We start from the raw sequence: 13,231 nt of genomic DNA, 5'->3' as shown, positions 1-13,231 counted from the left end.
CTATGTATTTTTTGTTGTTAAACTTCGATATAAATGGCTTCTCTTTAGGTACAGAATTGAGACTGGCTTTTTTGGCCAAGCTCAATTTAAAAAATTCACCCATTCTTTTGGGCATTTGGTTTATTCCTTTTTGTTTTTTTGCTATTATAATGCAGATATACATTCTTGTTTCCTGGCACATATGTCAAGTTATTCTAAGGCATATATACACTGTACACATACCTTGGCAGTAGAACACAGGTCTGGGGTAGGCATAGGTTTTAGCCTATGCAAGTGTTCAACCTTACTGGATAATGGTAAATTGGTTTCCAAAGTAGTTGGACTAAATCATCAGTGTAAGTTCCTATTCCTCCATCATTCATCCTAACAACTGATAGCAACTGAGTTTTCAATTTTTGCCAGTTCAGAGAATGTGAAGATATTTAGCACCTTTCTGTTTGTTTATGAGCTATCATGCAGGTTACTCAGGGGATGATTTATAGGTCAAACTATATATACACACACACATGTATTTTAAATATATTAGTGATTTATGTTTCCTTCATGTTGTACTAATTTGCTCCTACTAGTGATGTATGTCTTTCTGTATTCCCTAGGTAAGAGTATGTCCTCAAGCCTCTTTCACCTTTGTTAATGTGTATGTGACCTATTAAATTTCAGTTGATTGGGGTGACTATCTTTAAAACTTATTGTCCTCAAGCCTCTTTCACCTTTGTTAATGTGTATGTGACCTATTAAATTTCAGTTGATTGGGGTGACTATCTTTAAAACTTATTGCCTACTTTTCTATTGGGCCATCCTGACTTGTAGTGTTTCATAGTTTAGAAAGTTACCATTTTCTGTGAAAGGAGTCTGTCAAGTTTTTCCCAAGCTTTACTGTCATGCAGACTTTTTTTTTTTTGAGACAGGGTGTCATTCTGCTGTCCATTCTGGAGTGCAGTGGCATGATCACAGCTCAGTGCAATCTTCAACTTCTAGGCTCAAGTGATCCTCCCCAACCAGCCTCCCAAAAGTAGCTAGGACCACAGGTGTGCAATACTATGCTTGGCTTTTACTTTTTGTAGAGATGGGCATCTCCCTAAGTCACCCAGGCTGGTCTTGAACTCCTGGGCTTAAGCAATCCTCCTAACTTGTCCAACCAAAGTGCCACAACGCCCAGGTAATTTTTGTATTTTTTGTAGAGATGGGGTTTCACCATGCTGCCCAGGCTAGTCTCGAACTCCTGAGCTCAAGATCCACCTGCCTCGGCCTCCCAAGGTGCTGAGATTACAGGCATAAGCCAACGCACCTGGCCTTTTAAAAATTATAATACTTTGGGCCGGGCGCGGTGGCTCAAGCCTGTAATCCCAGCACTTTGGGAGGCCGAGACGGGCGGATCACGAGGTCAGGAGATCGAGACCATCCTGGCTAACAGTGAAACCCCGTCTCTACTAAAAAATACAAAAAACAAAAAAAACAAAAAACGAGCCGGGTGAGGTGGTGGGCGCCTGTAGTCCCAGCTACTCGGGAGGCTGAGGCAGGAGAATGGCATAAACCCGGGAGGCAGAGCTTGCAGTGAGCTGAGATCCAGCCACTGCACTCCAGCCCGGGTGACAGAGCGAGACTCCGTCTCAAAAAAATAAAAATAAAAATAATACATAAATAAAAAAATAAAAATTATAATACTTTGAAGTGCCATAAAATAGTTTCCAAATATATTAGTGTATTTAAATGTTTCTAAACTTAGTTCTGCCAAGCTGCTTATTCATGCATCGTAAATTCCTGAAGCCATAATTTAAAAGAATGTCAAACTGGCATTGTCCCACACTCATTACTGTCTTTAACATTTTTTCTGCCTTGCATTTTTCATATGAACTCTAAAATAATCTTATCTAATTACAAAAACTTGTTGCTCATCTTTTTTTGGGGGATGGTGTTTTATTTTGAATGTAGACACTACAAGCTGGTAATATTCAAAGTAGTAATCTGGCCACTTTGGCCTGTTTATTCACTCTTCATAAGCTTCCAAATTTCTTGAACAACTGTTTTAAAAAAACAAAGCCACTGAATTTGGCCTTGAGGAAAACAGAAGCCTAAGCTTTGTAGAAACCTAGAAGAGAGGAAGGAGATGGCTCTCATTCTACATCTCCCATAGCCATACAAAAATCTACCAAAATAATGACCTTCATACTATAAATGTAATTCTCACTGCAGACAATATACATAAGAATACTACGCTCCTTTGATTTTTAGTCAGCTCTCAGACTTTAATGTTGAGTGCTACAGGGTCAGTCCCAACCATCTTTAATTGTTTCAGTCCTCAGATGATATTCTTGTTCAGTGATTTGAAACAGTATTTATACAGCAACTTCCAGCTTTCCATCTTTAGTCAGGTTATCTCCCTGAACTCCCACTGCCTACTCTACTTCTCGTGGGTGTCTCAAACCAAATGCTAGATCTTCCCTACTTTGGTTAAGGTAAATTCCACCCTTCCAGCTGCTCAAATCAGGCCAAAAGTCTTAAGAGCCATTTGTGATTCTTCTCTCCACAACCCAAATCCAGTATGTTGGCAAATGTTGATTCCTCCTCAAAACATATCCAGCCACTTTTCACCTTCCCCACTACCACTCTGATTCAAGCCACTGATAACTCTTCCCTGTTCATAATAGCATTCCCTAAAGGGTCTACTTGCTTTGACCTTTGTGCTATAGTCTATTTTCAATTACATCACTTTTCTAACCCAAAACCCTACAATGGCCCTTTACTTCATTCACATGTAACACCTATACCATGTGGCCTTCCAGTTACCTCTTAGATCTAATCTACTCTTCTCTCTTACTTTGGGTGCTCAAATTAGAACCCTCTCATTTATTTCACATAAACGCATTACAGTTCTTGGGACATCTGTCTTTATTGGTCCCTTTACCTGAAATACTCTTCCTCAGACATCCATCATTTCTTCAGCTTTTTGCTCATATGGCACCCTCTCATTGCCTACCTCCTTACTCCATTCAAAAAAGCAACCTCCCCCACTATCATCACATTCCATCTCCTTCTTTCCTTATGGGCACTTGCCGCCATTAACACACTACTATCTGTCTCCCTAAAAGAGAATGTGAAGCTCCATGAGATCATGGAACACTGACTGCAATATAAGACTCAAACAACTGTTAAATATGTAATATAAAAACCTAGATTTTGTATGTAAAATTTCCTAAAGTTAGAAAATCATGCTATTAAATCACAACTTACAGCACACATGACAGAATCCACTGAAGTTGGTGCTGGATATGAAAATTAGTACAACTTAACTGAAAGGTAATTTGACTACACCAACTACCTTTGACCTGCTAGTTTCACTAAGAAATCGCTACAGATGTTTGCAAACATTTAAGCATTGTGACTCTCACTACAACTTTATTTCTAAGAGTGAAAAATTAGCAGTAACTTTGGAATGTCCAACAACAGTAAGATAGTTGCATAAATTGCTTATAGAATAATACATAGGTGTGTCAATGTATATTAAACAATTCTGGGTGTAACTAAAAACACAAACTCACCAAATATTTATGTATGTACACAGGAATATTAGCAGTTATCACTAGGTAGTTCTATTACTATTCATTTAACTGTTCACTTGTCTTTCTTAAAATTGTTTCAAGTTCTTCAAGAAGTAACACAATCTTGAAAAGAATACTTAAGATTTAAAACAGCAGCGTAAGACTGCCATCACATGCATATAAATGAATTGACTGGCACAAAAACCTAAAGGGTCTCAGTGTAACAACTCTTCTCGGTATTGCTCTTGCCAATGGTTTAGAAATTTACAAACTGTGGCCAGGGTGGTGGCTCACACCTGTAATCCCAGCGCTTTGGGAGGCAAAGATGGGCATACCACTTGAGGTCAGGAGTTTGAGACCTGCCTGGCAAACATGGCTAAACTCTGTCACCTAGGAGGTGGAAGTTGCAGGGATCGGATATTGTGCCACTGAAGACTGGGAGACAGAGCGAGATTCCTCTCAATTAAAAAAAAAATTTACAATTTGTAATGTGTAAATTATTTGTGTCTATCTAAATACTGGAGATGTTTCAGGAGGTTCTTAAACTTTTACATCAAATTAACACAAGACTCAGAAATTAAGAATTTAAAAAATGACAGAGCTTTGGCAATTCCATATTCCACTGTGTAGTACACAAAGGAAATTAAAAGTTAGCTGTGTAGATCCTACTGCCACTTTTCCAATCATTCTTAAAGAACCACGTGAAATTGTGGAGTCATACTGATTATGCACTCATTACAAGAATGCCCACCAGTCTAAAAATTGTTAAGCCAGCCTTACTCATTTATCATTAAGATGATTTAATCACCTGAGCTGAGAAGAAAAAGATCATTTGCATAAAATGGGTAGGGCTTTAGTGTCACTAAAATATTGACGACTTAGAAAAGACTTTTGGTTTCTAATCTTGAACAAGAATTAGGCTGATTTTAATTATCTTTTCCCCACAACCTAAGTCCTAAAATTCTGGAATATTAATCTCTTGAGGATGTGTTTTAGAACATGATATCTAAGTTCCAATATTCTTTTCTTGTTAATGCAACAGAAGTACATCAAATATTTTCATGGCCAGGTAACAAAGAAAAAGAAACCCAAGTCTCATTTCTCTTAAAAGTTTTTGCATTGTACTGATGTAATCTTAGGCTCTTTCCTGTTCTAAATCTCAGATAAAAGACGATGACAAGGCTGGGCGTGGTGGCTCACACCTGTAATCCCAACACTTTGAGGCCAAGGAAGGTGGATCACCTGAGGTCAGGAGTCCGAGACTAGCCTGGCCAACATGCTGAAACCCCATCTTTATTAAAAATATAAAAATTAGCCGGGTGCAATGGCACATGCCTGTAATCCCAACTACTTGGGAAGCTGAGGCAGGAGAATCGTTTGAACCAGGGAGGCAGAGGTTGCCGTGAGACGAGACTACACCACTGCACTCCAGCCTGGGCAACAGAGGAAGACTGGGTCTCAAAAACAACAACAACAAAAACCATATGACAGTTATGCACACATATTCCCTGAAATATGTTAATATACATTTAATTAGTAACATGCAACTATATTAATGGATTACAACCTGAAGAAAAAATTACTTTTATAAGTGTTAATTCCCAAAATTACAAATCTTAATTGTTTGAAGGATATACAGGAAGGCTTAACAGGACATACATTCATACACACTCATGCAATTTATCCTTACATCAACATTTTATATTCACAATTTCACCTTTAATTCCCTTTTTACACAATAGTATCTCCCCCATCCTCAAACAGCTGAATCTAGAATCAACTGTTTAAAACACATCGAGTTAAGTTAAAATGTGGAAAAATAGGTTTTTACTATACTATGCAAATAAGAAAACACTTGTTTTAAGAAATAAATGATGTTCAACAACAAAAGTGTACTAATGTGTAAGCTAAGGAAAAAAACCAACCAAACAAAACAAAACCTCAAACTAAAAACAAGGAAAAAAACTCCCAAAAACATAAGGCTTATCTAGATCCAAAATGGGGTAAGAGGGAAAAAGAAAACTCATTTCCTTTCATTAAAAATCAGAGTGCAACATCTATAGTTAAACAACTTTATTAACATAGTCAAGCAGTGATTAACATTCACATCTATTATGTCACATCATACAAATGTAAATACAAAATTACTACAGTACAATATATATTCTCTGCATGATCCAAAATATTTGGTGGCCCCAAAAAACTCTCTTTAAAATTCAGCAGCTTATCAAAAATTAAAACCGTATTCTATTTAAAATGGAGATCTGTTAGCACAGAGTTAGACTTCAAGAAATATCAATTTAGTACAGTTTGAGAAGTTGCAGGAGGATATGTTTGAAGGACACATTCTAACATAGTGTGGCAGGTACACGAAACATCAGATTTAAAGCTTTTAAGCATAACTCATACAACCTAAGTTGTCAGCAGAAAGATCCAGTTATTTATAACTAAAGCTAATGCTACTAAATTATTGCACCCAATGTTAACATATTAAGTGTAAAACTGTTTTGTAATATGAAGTCATTTACCACGTTTAAACACCTCTTCTCACAAGATGATAATCTATTAAGTAAAACTAATCATACAGTATTGTCTAATTATTGTCTCCATAAAAATCACCCAAGCTCAATTTGCTTATATATCCATAAAGGAAAACAACAACAAAGTAGTATGCGGAAAGTACAGTGGAACCCCTTTATGAGGCCGATATTAGAAGGGGACCAACACTGCCTTATAGGCTAACCATATTATAATAGGCTTTCAGAAAGATGTAAGACCTGCGAAATAGCTAATCTTGAATAATACCAAGCCACAGTATAAGGAAATTCTATGGTAAATAAACAAAAATTGCAATAAAAGGAAAAACTGCTCTTCTTATTAGAGATACATTGCTTGGCAAATAGATTTGGCTTGGTTTTAAAATGTACAAGAGGTGAAAAAAAATCACCATTTTAACTTCTTTCAAAGTCATGCATACATTCAGCTATTATGCATCTTTTAAAAAACAAAATACATTCTGGAATACAAACCACAATGAACAATTGTGTAATTTAAATGTGTACCTTTAAAATTAATATGTATAATAACTAGGCATAAAGAATTATCTACGTAAATAATGCTAATGGGTGAAAGATCTACATAAGATTGAAAAAATTAGTCACAACTCACCTGGAAAGCCTAAAGGTGAATAAAACTAACTTTTATGTAAAATTTAATTTTAGAGAGGCATTAGAAGTATCTCCACATTTAATACAGTATAAAACGCACTACGTTGGTATACAATGCTATATTGCATGGTATTATAACCAGATAATATTGTTAACAACACAGCTCATTATTGATCTGACCTTTCATTTAGATTATCCCAGGCCCATAACTATCTGAAGACCAGTTTTCTTAAAGGTTCCAAGGCCTACACTTCATTAACAATACTAGTACCAACAGTTAGTTTCCCCGCCTTGTATTATTTGCAAAAATAATTCAGTAAGCAAAGCTGTGTGTGTTTTAAAGTACTATCAAAGGAAGGACTTAAATTGCAGTTATGCATGATACACCCTTCCCCTGGGAAGAATGCTTTTGCACCATTATCTGTTAATACATTCAATATGAATAATATAGATTAACCATATGAAGCAAAAAAACACTTTTTCCTCATGGCAAAGGACTTAAATTTAGACTAAAGAGTTTAAGATGTAATTAATTTATTTCTGGCTTTTCTGCTAGGCAGAATAACTTTATATAGGGGAGAAAAATGTCCACTTTCCTATTTGAGAGTTTGAAGAAAATGAGGACCAAATGTAGCTCATTTTCAGGTAAACCTGCACGCAAAAGGCTTGTCAGGAGGGCTTTACACCACCCCAGCCTGCTAGAGTATTAGGAAAAAAAATCAGACTAAATGGAAAGAGTCTCAATGAAATACACTAAAAAACAAAGAATGTAAGTAGGATGACCCTTTATAAGCATGTCACCAAAGCAAAAACAATACAAGAGTATTCACCTGAGATAAAACTTGTATCTGAATATCTTATAACTGAGTAGACAAAGCATTTCAAGAGGAAAGTCCATTGAAATTAGTTTAATATACACATCTGATCCTATTTTACAATATATGCAATTTAAGCAATTCAGATGAAAAAGTCTTAACCAAAAAAATCACAGTGTTTATCAATATGTTAATTACAAAATGTATGCTACTTGTTTTGTTTTTAAGATGTAATGGCTTGGTTAAGTGTTTTAAAATCTATTCTTCTGAAATCTAACTTGCGTAACAAAATCAAGTAGCAATAATGTAAAGCATCAGAACTGGCTCTTAAAAGATTATTTACATGTTGATTATTTGGGAAATAACCAACCAAAAAATATAAAAAAGTGATTTTTTTTTAACACAGTATGAAGTCATTGAAGAGATTAGACAATACAAAAAGCAAAATTCTTTCCTGAATAAATGAATACCTGTGTCACTAAGTTCACTCACTAATGGACTGTAACATGGAACTGCCAAACATGCATTTAAGTTATATTAATTACACTTTCTGTTTCCAACTTAGGTTGATCAGCAGCTTTGTTCTGTTAGAATCCTTCAAAGAGAGAAGCTCAAACAGGAAAAAGAAGGCATATATAAAACAGTAAACACTGACCTCCTGAGGTTCCTACAACATAAAAATATTCAAGTAGAAAATCTACATCACTTAGCAGCGGCTATTTCTGTAGTTGAGCACACTAACAGCGTTTTAGTGTGTAAGGAGCAGATGAAGTAAGCCGTGCTTTAAGCATGCCAAGAGGCAGAAACACTGGAATGTAACAAAGACAAACTCACAATTTCATAGACATTCAGTCAACATTCAAAACTATTAAGACTACACCACAAGAATTAAGTTGCTTTATATATATCCCATGATGTATTAGGTTTTATCAGAATAAATGCTAAATCAGAGCTTACCTCAAAAGATAACTTAAATGGCTTCTGCAAATTCCTGTTCTACACTATGTATCTGAAATATAAATTAGGAAGAAACAATAACCTCAAAGGGAAAAATACACAAAAAATTCCAATACAAATTCAGGTTGCCAGTCATATTTACCTCATTTTATTATTTTCAAATTAAATTTCATTTAAATTAAAAAAATGTCAAGTGACTACAAAGCTGGGTGCATTTTTAATAGTGTTATTCATCTGTCTAATTGGAAACTAATTTTTAACCAGACAGGTGACAATATTGCCTTTAGTCAGTACAGAATTGTCAACCACAGGTTCAAATAACTTTACTGAAGATTGTTTTTATGTGTTTTAAGTTAAATTTGGTCATTTCAATTTAAAATATTATCTATTCCAGAATATTAAACTAGCTCTCATATTATTCTAAGTATTTGAAACACTACAGAATATCACTATAATCTAAGAATAAAACAGCTACTCTACTGTTACTAAAGACTAACAGGGAGGAAAATTTTGAGCCCCCAGTGAAGCAATGGTACTAGAAAGCAAAATGCTGTATACCCTCTGAATCCAACTTATAATTTTAAAAATATTAGGCACTATAAAATAATTTAATTTCAGGCTCTACAGACTGAAATTTGCAAAGCCAAAGTAGAGGAAAGGTGAAAGAACGTGTTAAAACAAAACAAAACAAAAAAATACACACACACACATAATAACAAAAACCTTTCTGCATGCTACCATGCATTTGAAATTTTTGAAACAGTATAAATTCACACGCACACAGCTCAAACTTCAGTGCAATGGCTGTATCATTCAACACTTTTAGAGAATAGAACCATGCAAAGAGGAGCAACTGCTTATAAAAATGGTTATTCAGTATTTATTCTGCAATGCGAAGGTGACAAACTAAAATATAAAAAGGCTGTTATGGCTTAACATTTTTGTTGCAGATTAAATATGCAGCATTGAAAAATGGAAAGGCGTGGCTTCATCTCTGACCAGCAGAGTTAAAAAGAAAAATCTCTCCATTTTCCTTCATCATGGGATACACTGTTCAGGCAATCCAAATTAATAAAGACTTGCACTTTCATATGAACACAAGATCAAGTGTACCAGTTAGGTTTTCACATTCACAGTATATAAGAAAATACACATGGAAGGAAAAGTAAAGGGTTAACTTAACAAGGATTTATTCACAGGAATACATGTAAGTAGAGAAAAATAACAGAAAAGCTAAACAAATGAAATGAAGAGGATCCAAACCAACTTTCACTCTGTAGCTTTTAACTTGCACCCTGTGTGCATATATCTAGGGCACAGAGGGCCACCAACATGCGCCAAAATACAGTGTAGGAACCCTGCATTACATCCATTAACTTAAACATATCTTTAAGATCATGCTTTGAACAAAAAAGGGAAGCTTAGAAGGCAGTATGTTGAGTGGGAATAAACATTGAAATATAGCAATCATTTTTCAACTTCTACAATTGTCTTTATGTGCCAACTAACATTTATGCAGCCTTTTACAGATCTTTTACCATGTAATTTAAATTTTAGAAGTTTTGATAAAATCACTAGTAGTATATAACCATGCAGAAAGCACATCACACTGACAGCACGGAGGCAAAGATTTTGCACAGGTATATCAGCTTTCCACATTGTGCAGGTTACACACAATACAATATCAATCTTATTCCTAACAGATCCTAAAAAAGGTATTTCAAGGCCTACCTGTAACTACAGTACTTTATATATCTATATTCTTAATAAAAAATAAAATCCACAAATCTTAAAAAGGAACTTTAAATGCAGGGCTATATTGAATTGGTAAACTGCAACACAAACTGGCGCAACATAGGTAAATGAATACCAATCTCACTCTATGTGATGCAAGCATGCTACTTTCCCACTAATTTAAATTACTTTCAACCACTATGAGCCAGAATGCATGCCTGAACCTTAAACTGCACTTTAAAAAATAACATCTTGGCCTAGAAATTAAATCTAATGAAGTATAACCATCAAATTATATCTGCTACATTAATGTTCAATGCAAAATTAAGATGTCATCTTTAGTTTGATATGCCCAGCCCCATTTATTCCTCCCTCCCTGCCCATCCCAAAAAATGTAAAAGGAGTGACTCATTTGGCATTTCACAGGGTGCTTCATTGTTTGTTTGTTTTGCTTTATTTCCAACTTTTTTGGGGTACCTTAAATTGTAACTTCCAAGAACCTGCTTCTACTATGGGAAGGCAAGCTGATTTTAACTATATTAGTTTTGTTTGTGTAGTTCTTCACCAACATGCAAAATAAGGCCCCATCATGTGGGAAAACTTATATAAAAAAACTTTAAATTAAAAAAAAAAAAGCTTCTTTACTATTTGTAACTCCCATTCTTAGGTTTCCTTTATTGTGCGCTGTAGAATTGTTCCTCTTTCTTGTCCCTAGGCATCATTTATATGGTTCTTGTTTTGGTACAATTCCCCATAATATTCCACAATGTACTGTTTTGTGAGTAGACTGAATAGATTTTTTTTTTTTTTTTTTTTTTTTTTTTTTTTGCTTCCTCACATCCACTGCGGAGTTGTAACTGGAGACATATTTCCACCCACAAAGGCTCCAGATGTTAAAACGTTTCCCAACATCGACTTAATACAGTGACGGCAACACCTCCCTCCCGCCCCTCCCAGTAGGGTTGGGATTGTACTGTATTCCCTACTGGTTTACCCTTCCCCCCTGTAAAGGGTAACATTTTCCCTGGGTGCAGAGGCTCCCTCATAGTCTCCAAGACTGAAGGACCTATAAGAAAAAGAAAAACAATTTTATCTTTAACAATCGTTTGTCTTTCAAAGCCAGCGGAACAAAAAAATTAATCAAATAAGAATACTATCTTTACCCATAAAGAAAATGAGAAGTTTGAACAAATTGCCTAAGATCATGTTAGTCACTTATAACTACACTGCTTCCTTCTCTTATGGTGGTGAATTGTGCTGCATCAGGTATGAAAGTGAGGCCAAGCTGGGTAGCAGAGTTGTATAGACAGGCGTACAACACTTTGTATAGATGAAATACGGCTTGTATGATGCTATTAGTTTAATTCTTTGTCCCCTTTTGCAAAATGGGACCCAATGGGAACTGGTTATTTATTATATAACAAGTGGTCTTACTTTCTTGAAAATTAAGTAGCACTTTCTTTAGGACAACCCTCAGAATGAAAACACCATTCCCCCACCCCCCCCAGTATTCTCAATATTAAGCAAACAAAAATTCAATCTATCAAAACACAAAGGAGCATTTGTTATTTGGCGTTGTCTGATATTTTAGCCTAGAAGGCACTAGAAGTGTTCATTACCACAGTAGGGTTACTACATTCAGTAAATATCAAAAAACAAATTCTTTTTTTTTTTTTTGAGACGGAGTCTGGCTCTGTCACCCAGGCTGGAGTGCGGTGGCCGGATCTCAGCTCACTGCAAGCTCCGCCTCCCGGGTTTACTGCATTCTCCTGCCTCCGCCTCCTGAGTAGCTGGGACTACAGACGCCCGCCACCTCGCCTGGCTAGTTTTTTGTATTCTTTAGTAGAGACGGGGTTTCACCATATTAGCCAGGGTGGTCTCGATCTCCTGACCTTATGATCCGCCCGTCTCGGCCTCCCAAAGTGCTGGGATTACAGGCTTGAGCCACCGCGCCCGGCCTCAAAAAACAAATTCTACATAAAAAAAGAGAGAAAAGCAAATTTAACATTCATTTATTTATTCTGGAGATAGCACCTTGCTCTGTCACCCAGGCTGGAATGCAGTGGGGTGAATATGGCTCACTGAAGCCCCAACCTCCTGGGCTCAAGCAAACCTCCTGCTTCAGCCTCCTGAGTAGCTGGGACCATAGGTGCATACCACCATGTCCAGCTAATTTTTTTCTTTTTAATTTTTTTCATAGAGATGGAGGTCTCATCATGTTGCCCAGGCAGGTCTCAAACTCCTGGACTCAAGCAATGCTCCCACCTCAGCCTCCCAAAATGCTGGAATTACAGATGGGGGCCATTACACCCTGCCTACACTTGCCTTCTTGATGTTCCTAATTCTCATTCTGATCCTATTTCACACTTGGTCATTTCCACTATCTTCCAGTCACTTGGTTTTCCTGGTAAGACCTTTTCTCTATGCTAAACAGTTTTAATGATAAAAAGGATAATAAGAAATAAGGTAAGATTACTGGGAGATTAAACTGTTACCTGATAGTGGTCCTTTTACAAACAGAACTCTACTACCCACTGATGCCAAATTTTGGCCATTTATGAACGTTCATGTGAATTCACAGAGGGCAGTTAATCCATCTGTGTAGAAATACAAGCAACCCACCCCCCTTTTCTCCTGCCTCTGAAGAAAGGGAAGAGGAGTATAAAAAGGCAGGAATAAAAGATACTGATCTATTTTTAGCTCTAATTACAAAATCGAGAACTATTTCATACCTTGTCTTAGAACAGTTGATTCATAATTGGTGATGAGACCACAGAGGTAATAAATCTGAAAGTGCTTCAGTTAAGTAATTTTATTTTCTATTTATTTGAGATGGAGTCTCGCTCTGTCCCCCAGGTTGGAGTGCAGTGGCACGATCTTGGCTCACTGCAACCCCCATCTCCCAGGTTCAAACAATATTCCCACCTCAGCCTCCTGAGTAGCAGGGACTACACGAACATGCCACCACACGTGGCTAACTTTTGTATTTTTAGTAGAGGTGGGTTTTCACCATGTTGGC

The 13,231-nt window shown here is 36.3% G+C and overlaps 1 protein-coding gene across 6 annotated transcripts in view; it reads right to left on the bottom strand.

The window, feature by feature from the left end:
- Nucleotides 1-5,597: 5,597 nt before the first annotated feature.
- Nucleotides 5,598-13,231, bottom strand: part of TNPO1 (transportin 1) — a 99,928-nt gene continuing 92,294 nt past the window's right edge. For all 6 annotated transcript variants that reach the window (XR_004429861.1, XM_033179838.1, XM_033179839.1 and 3 more), the window contains one exon: nucleotides 5,598-11,278. The gene's annotated coding sequence lies outside the window, so the exon portion shown is untranslated. The remainder of the gene's footprint in view (nucleotides 11,279-13,231) is intronic.

This window comes from Trachypithecus francoisi, unplaced genomic scaffold, assembly GCF_009764315.1.
Source record: "Trachypithecus francoisi isolate TF-2019V2 unplaced genomic scaffold, Tfra_2.0 Lachesis_group2, whole genome shotgun sequence".
Lineage (NCBI taxonomy): Eukaryota > Metazoa > Chordata > Mammalia > Primates > Cercopithecidae > Trachypithecus > Trachypithecus francoisi.
The sequence above is the reverse complement of the archived record's forward strand: the minus strand, read 5'-3'. Positions and strand labels throughout refer to the sequence as shown.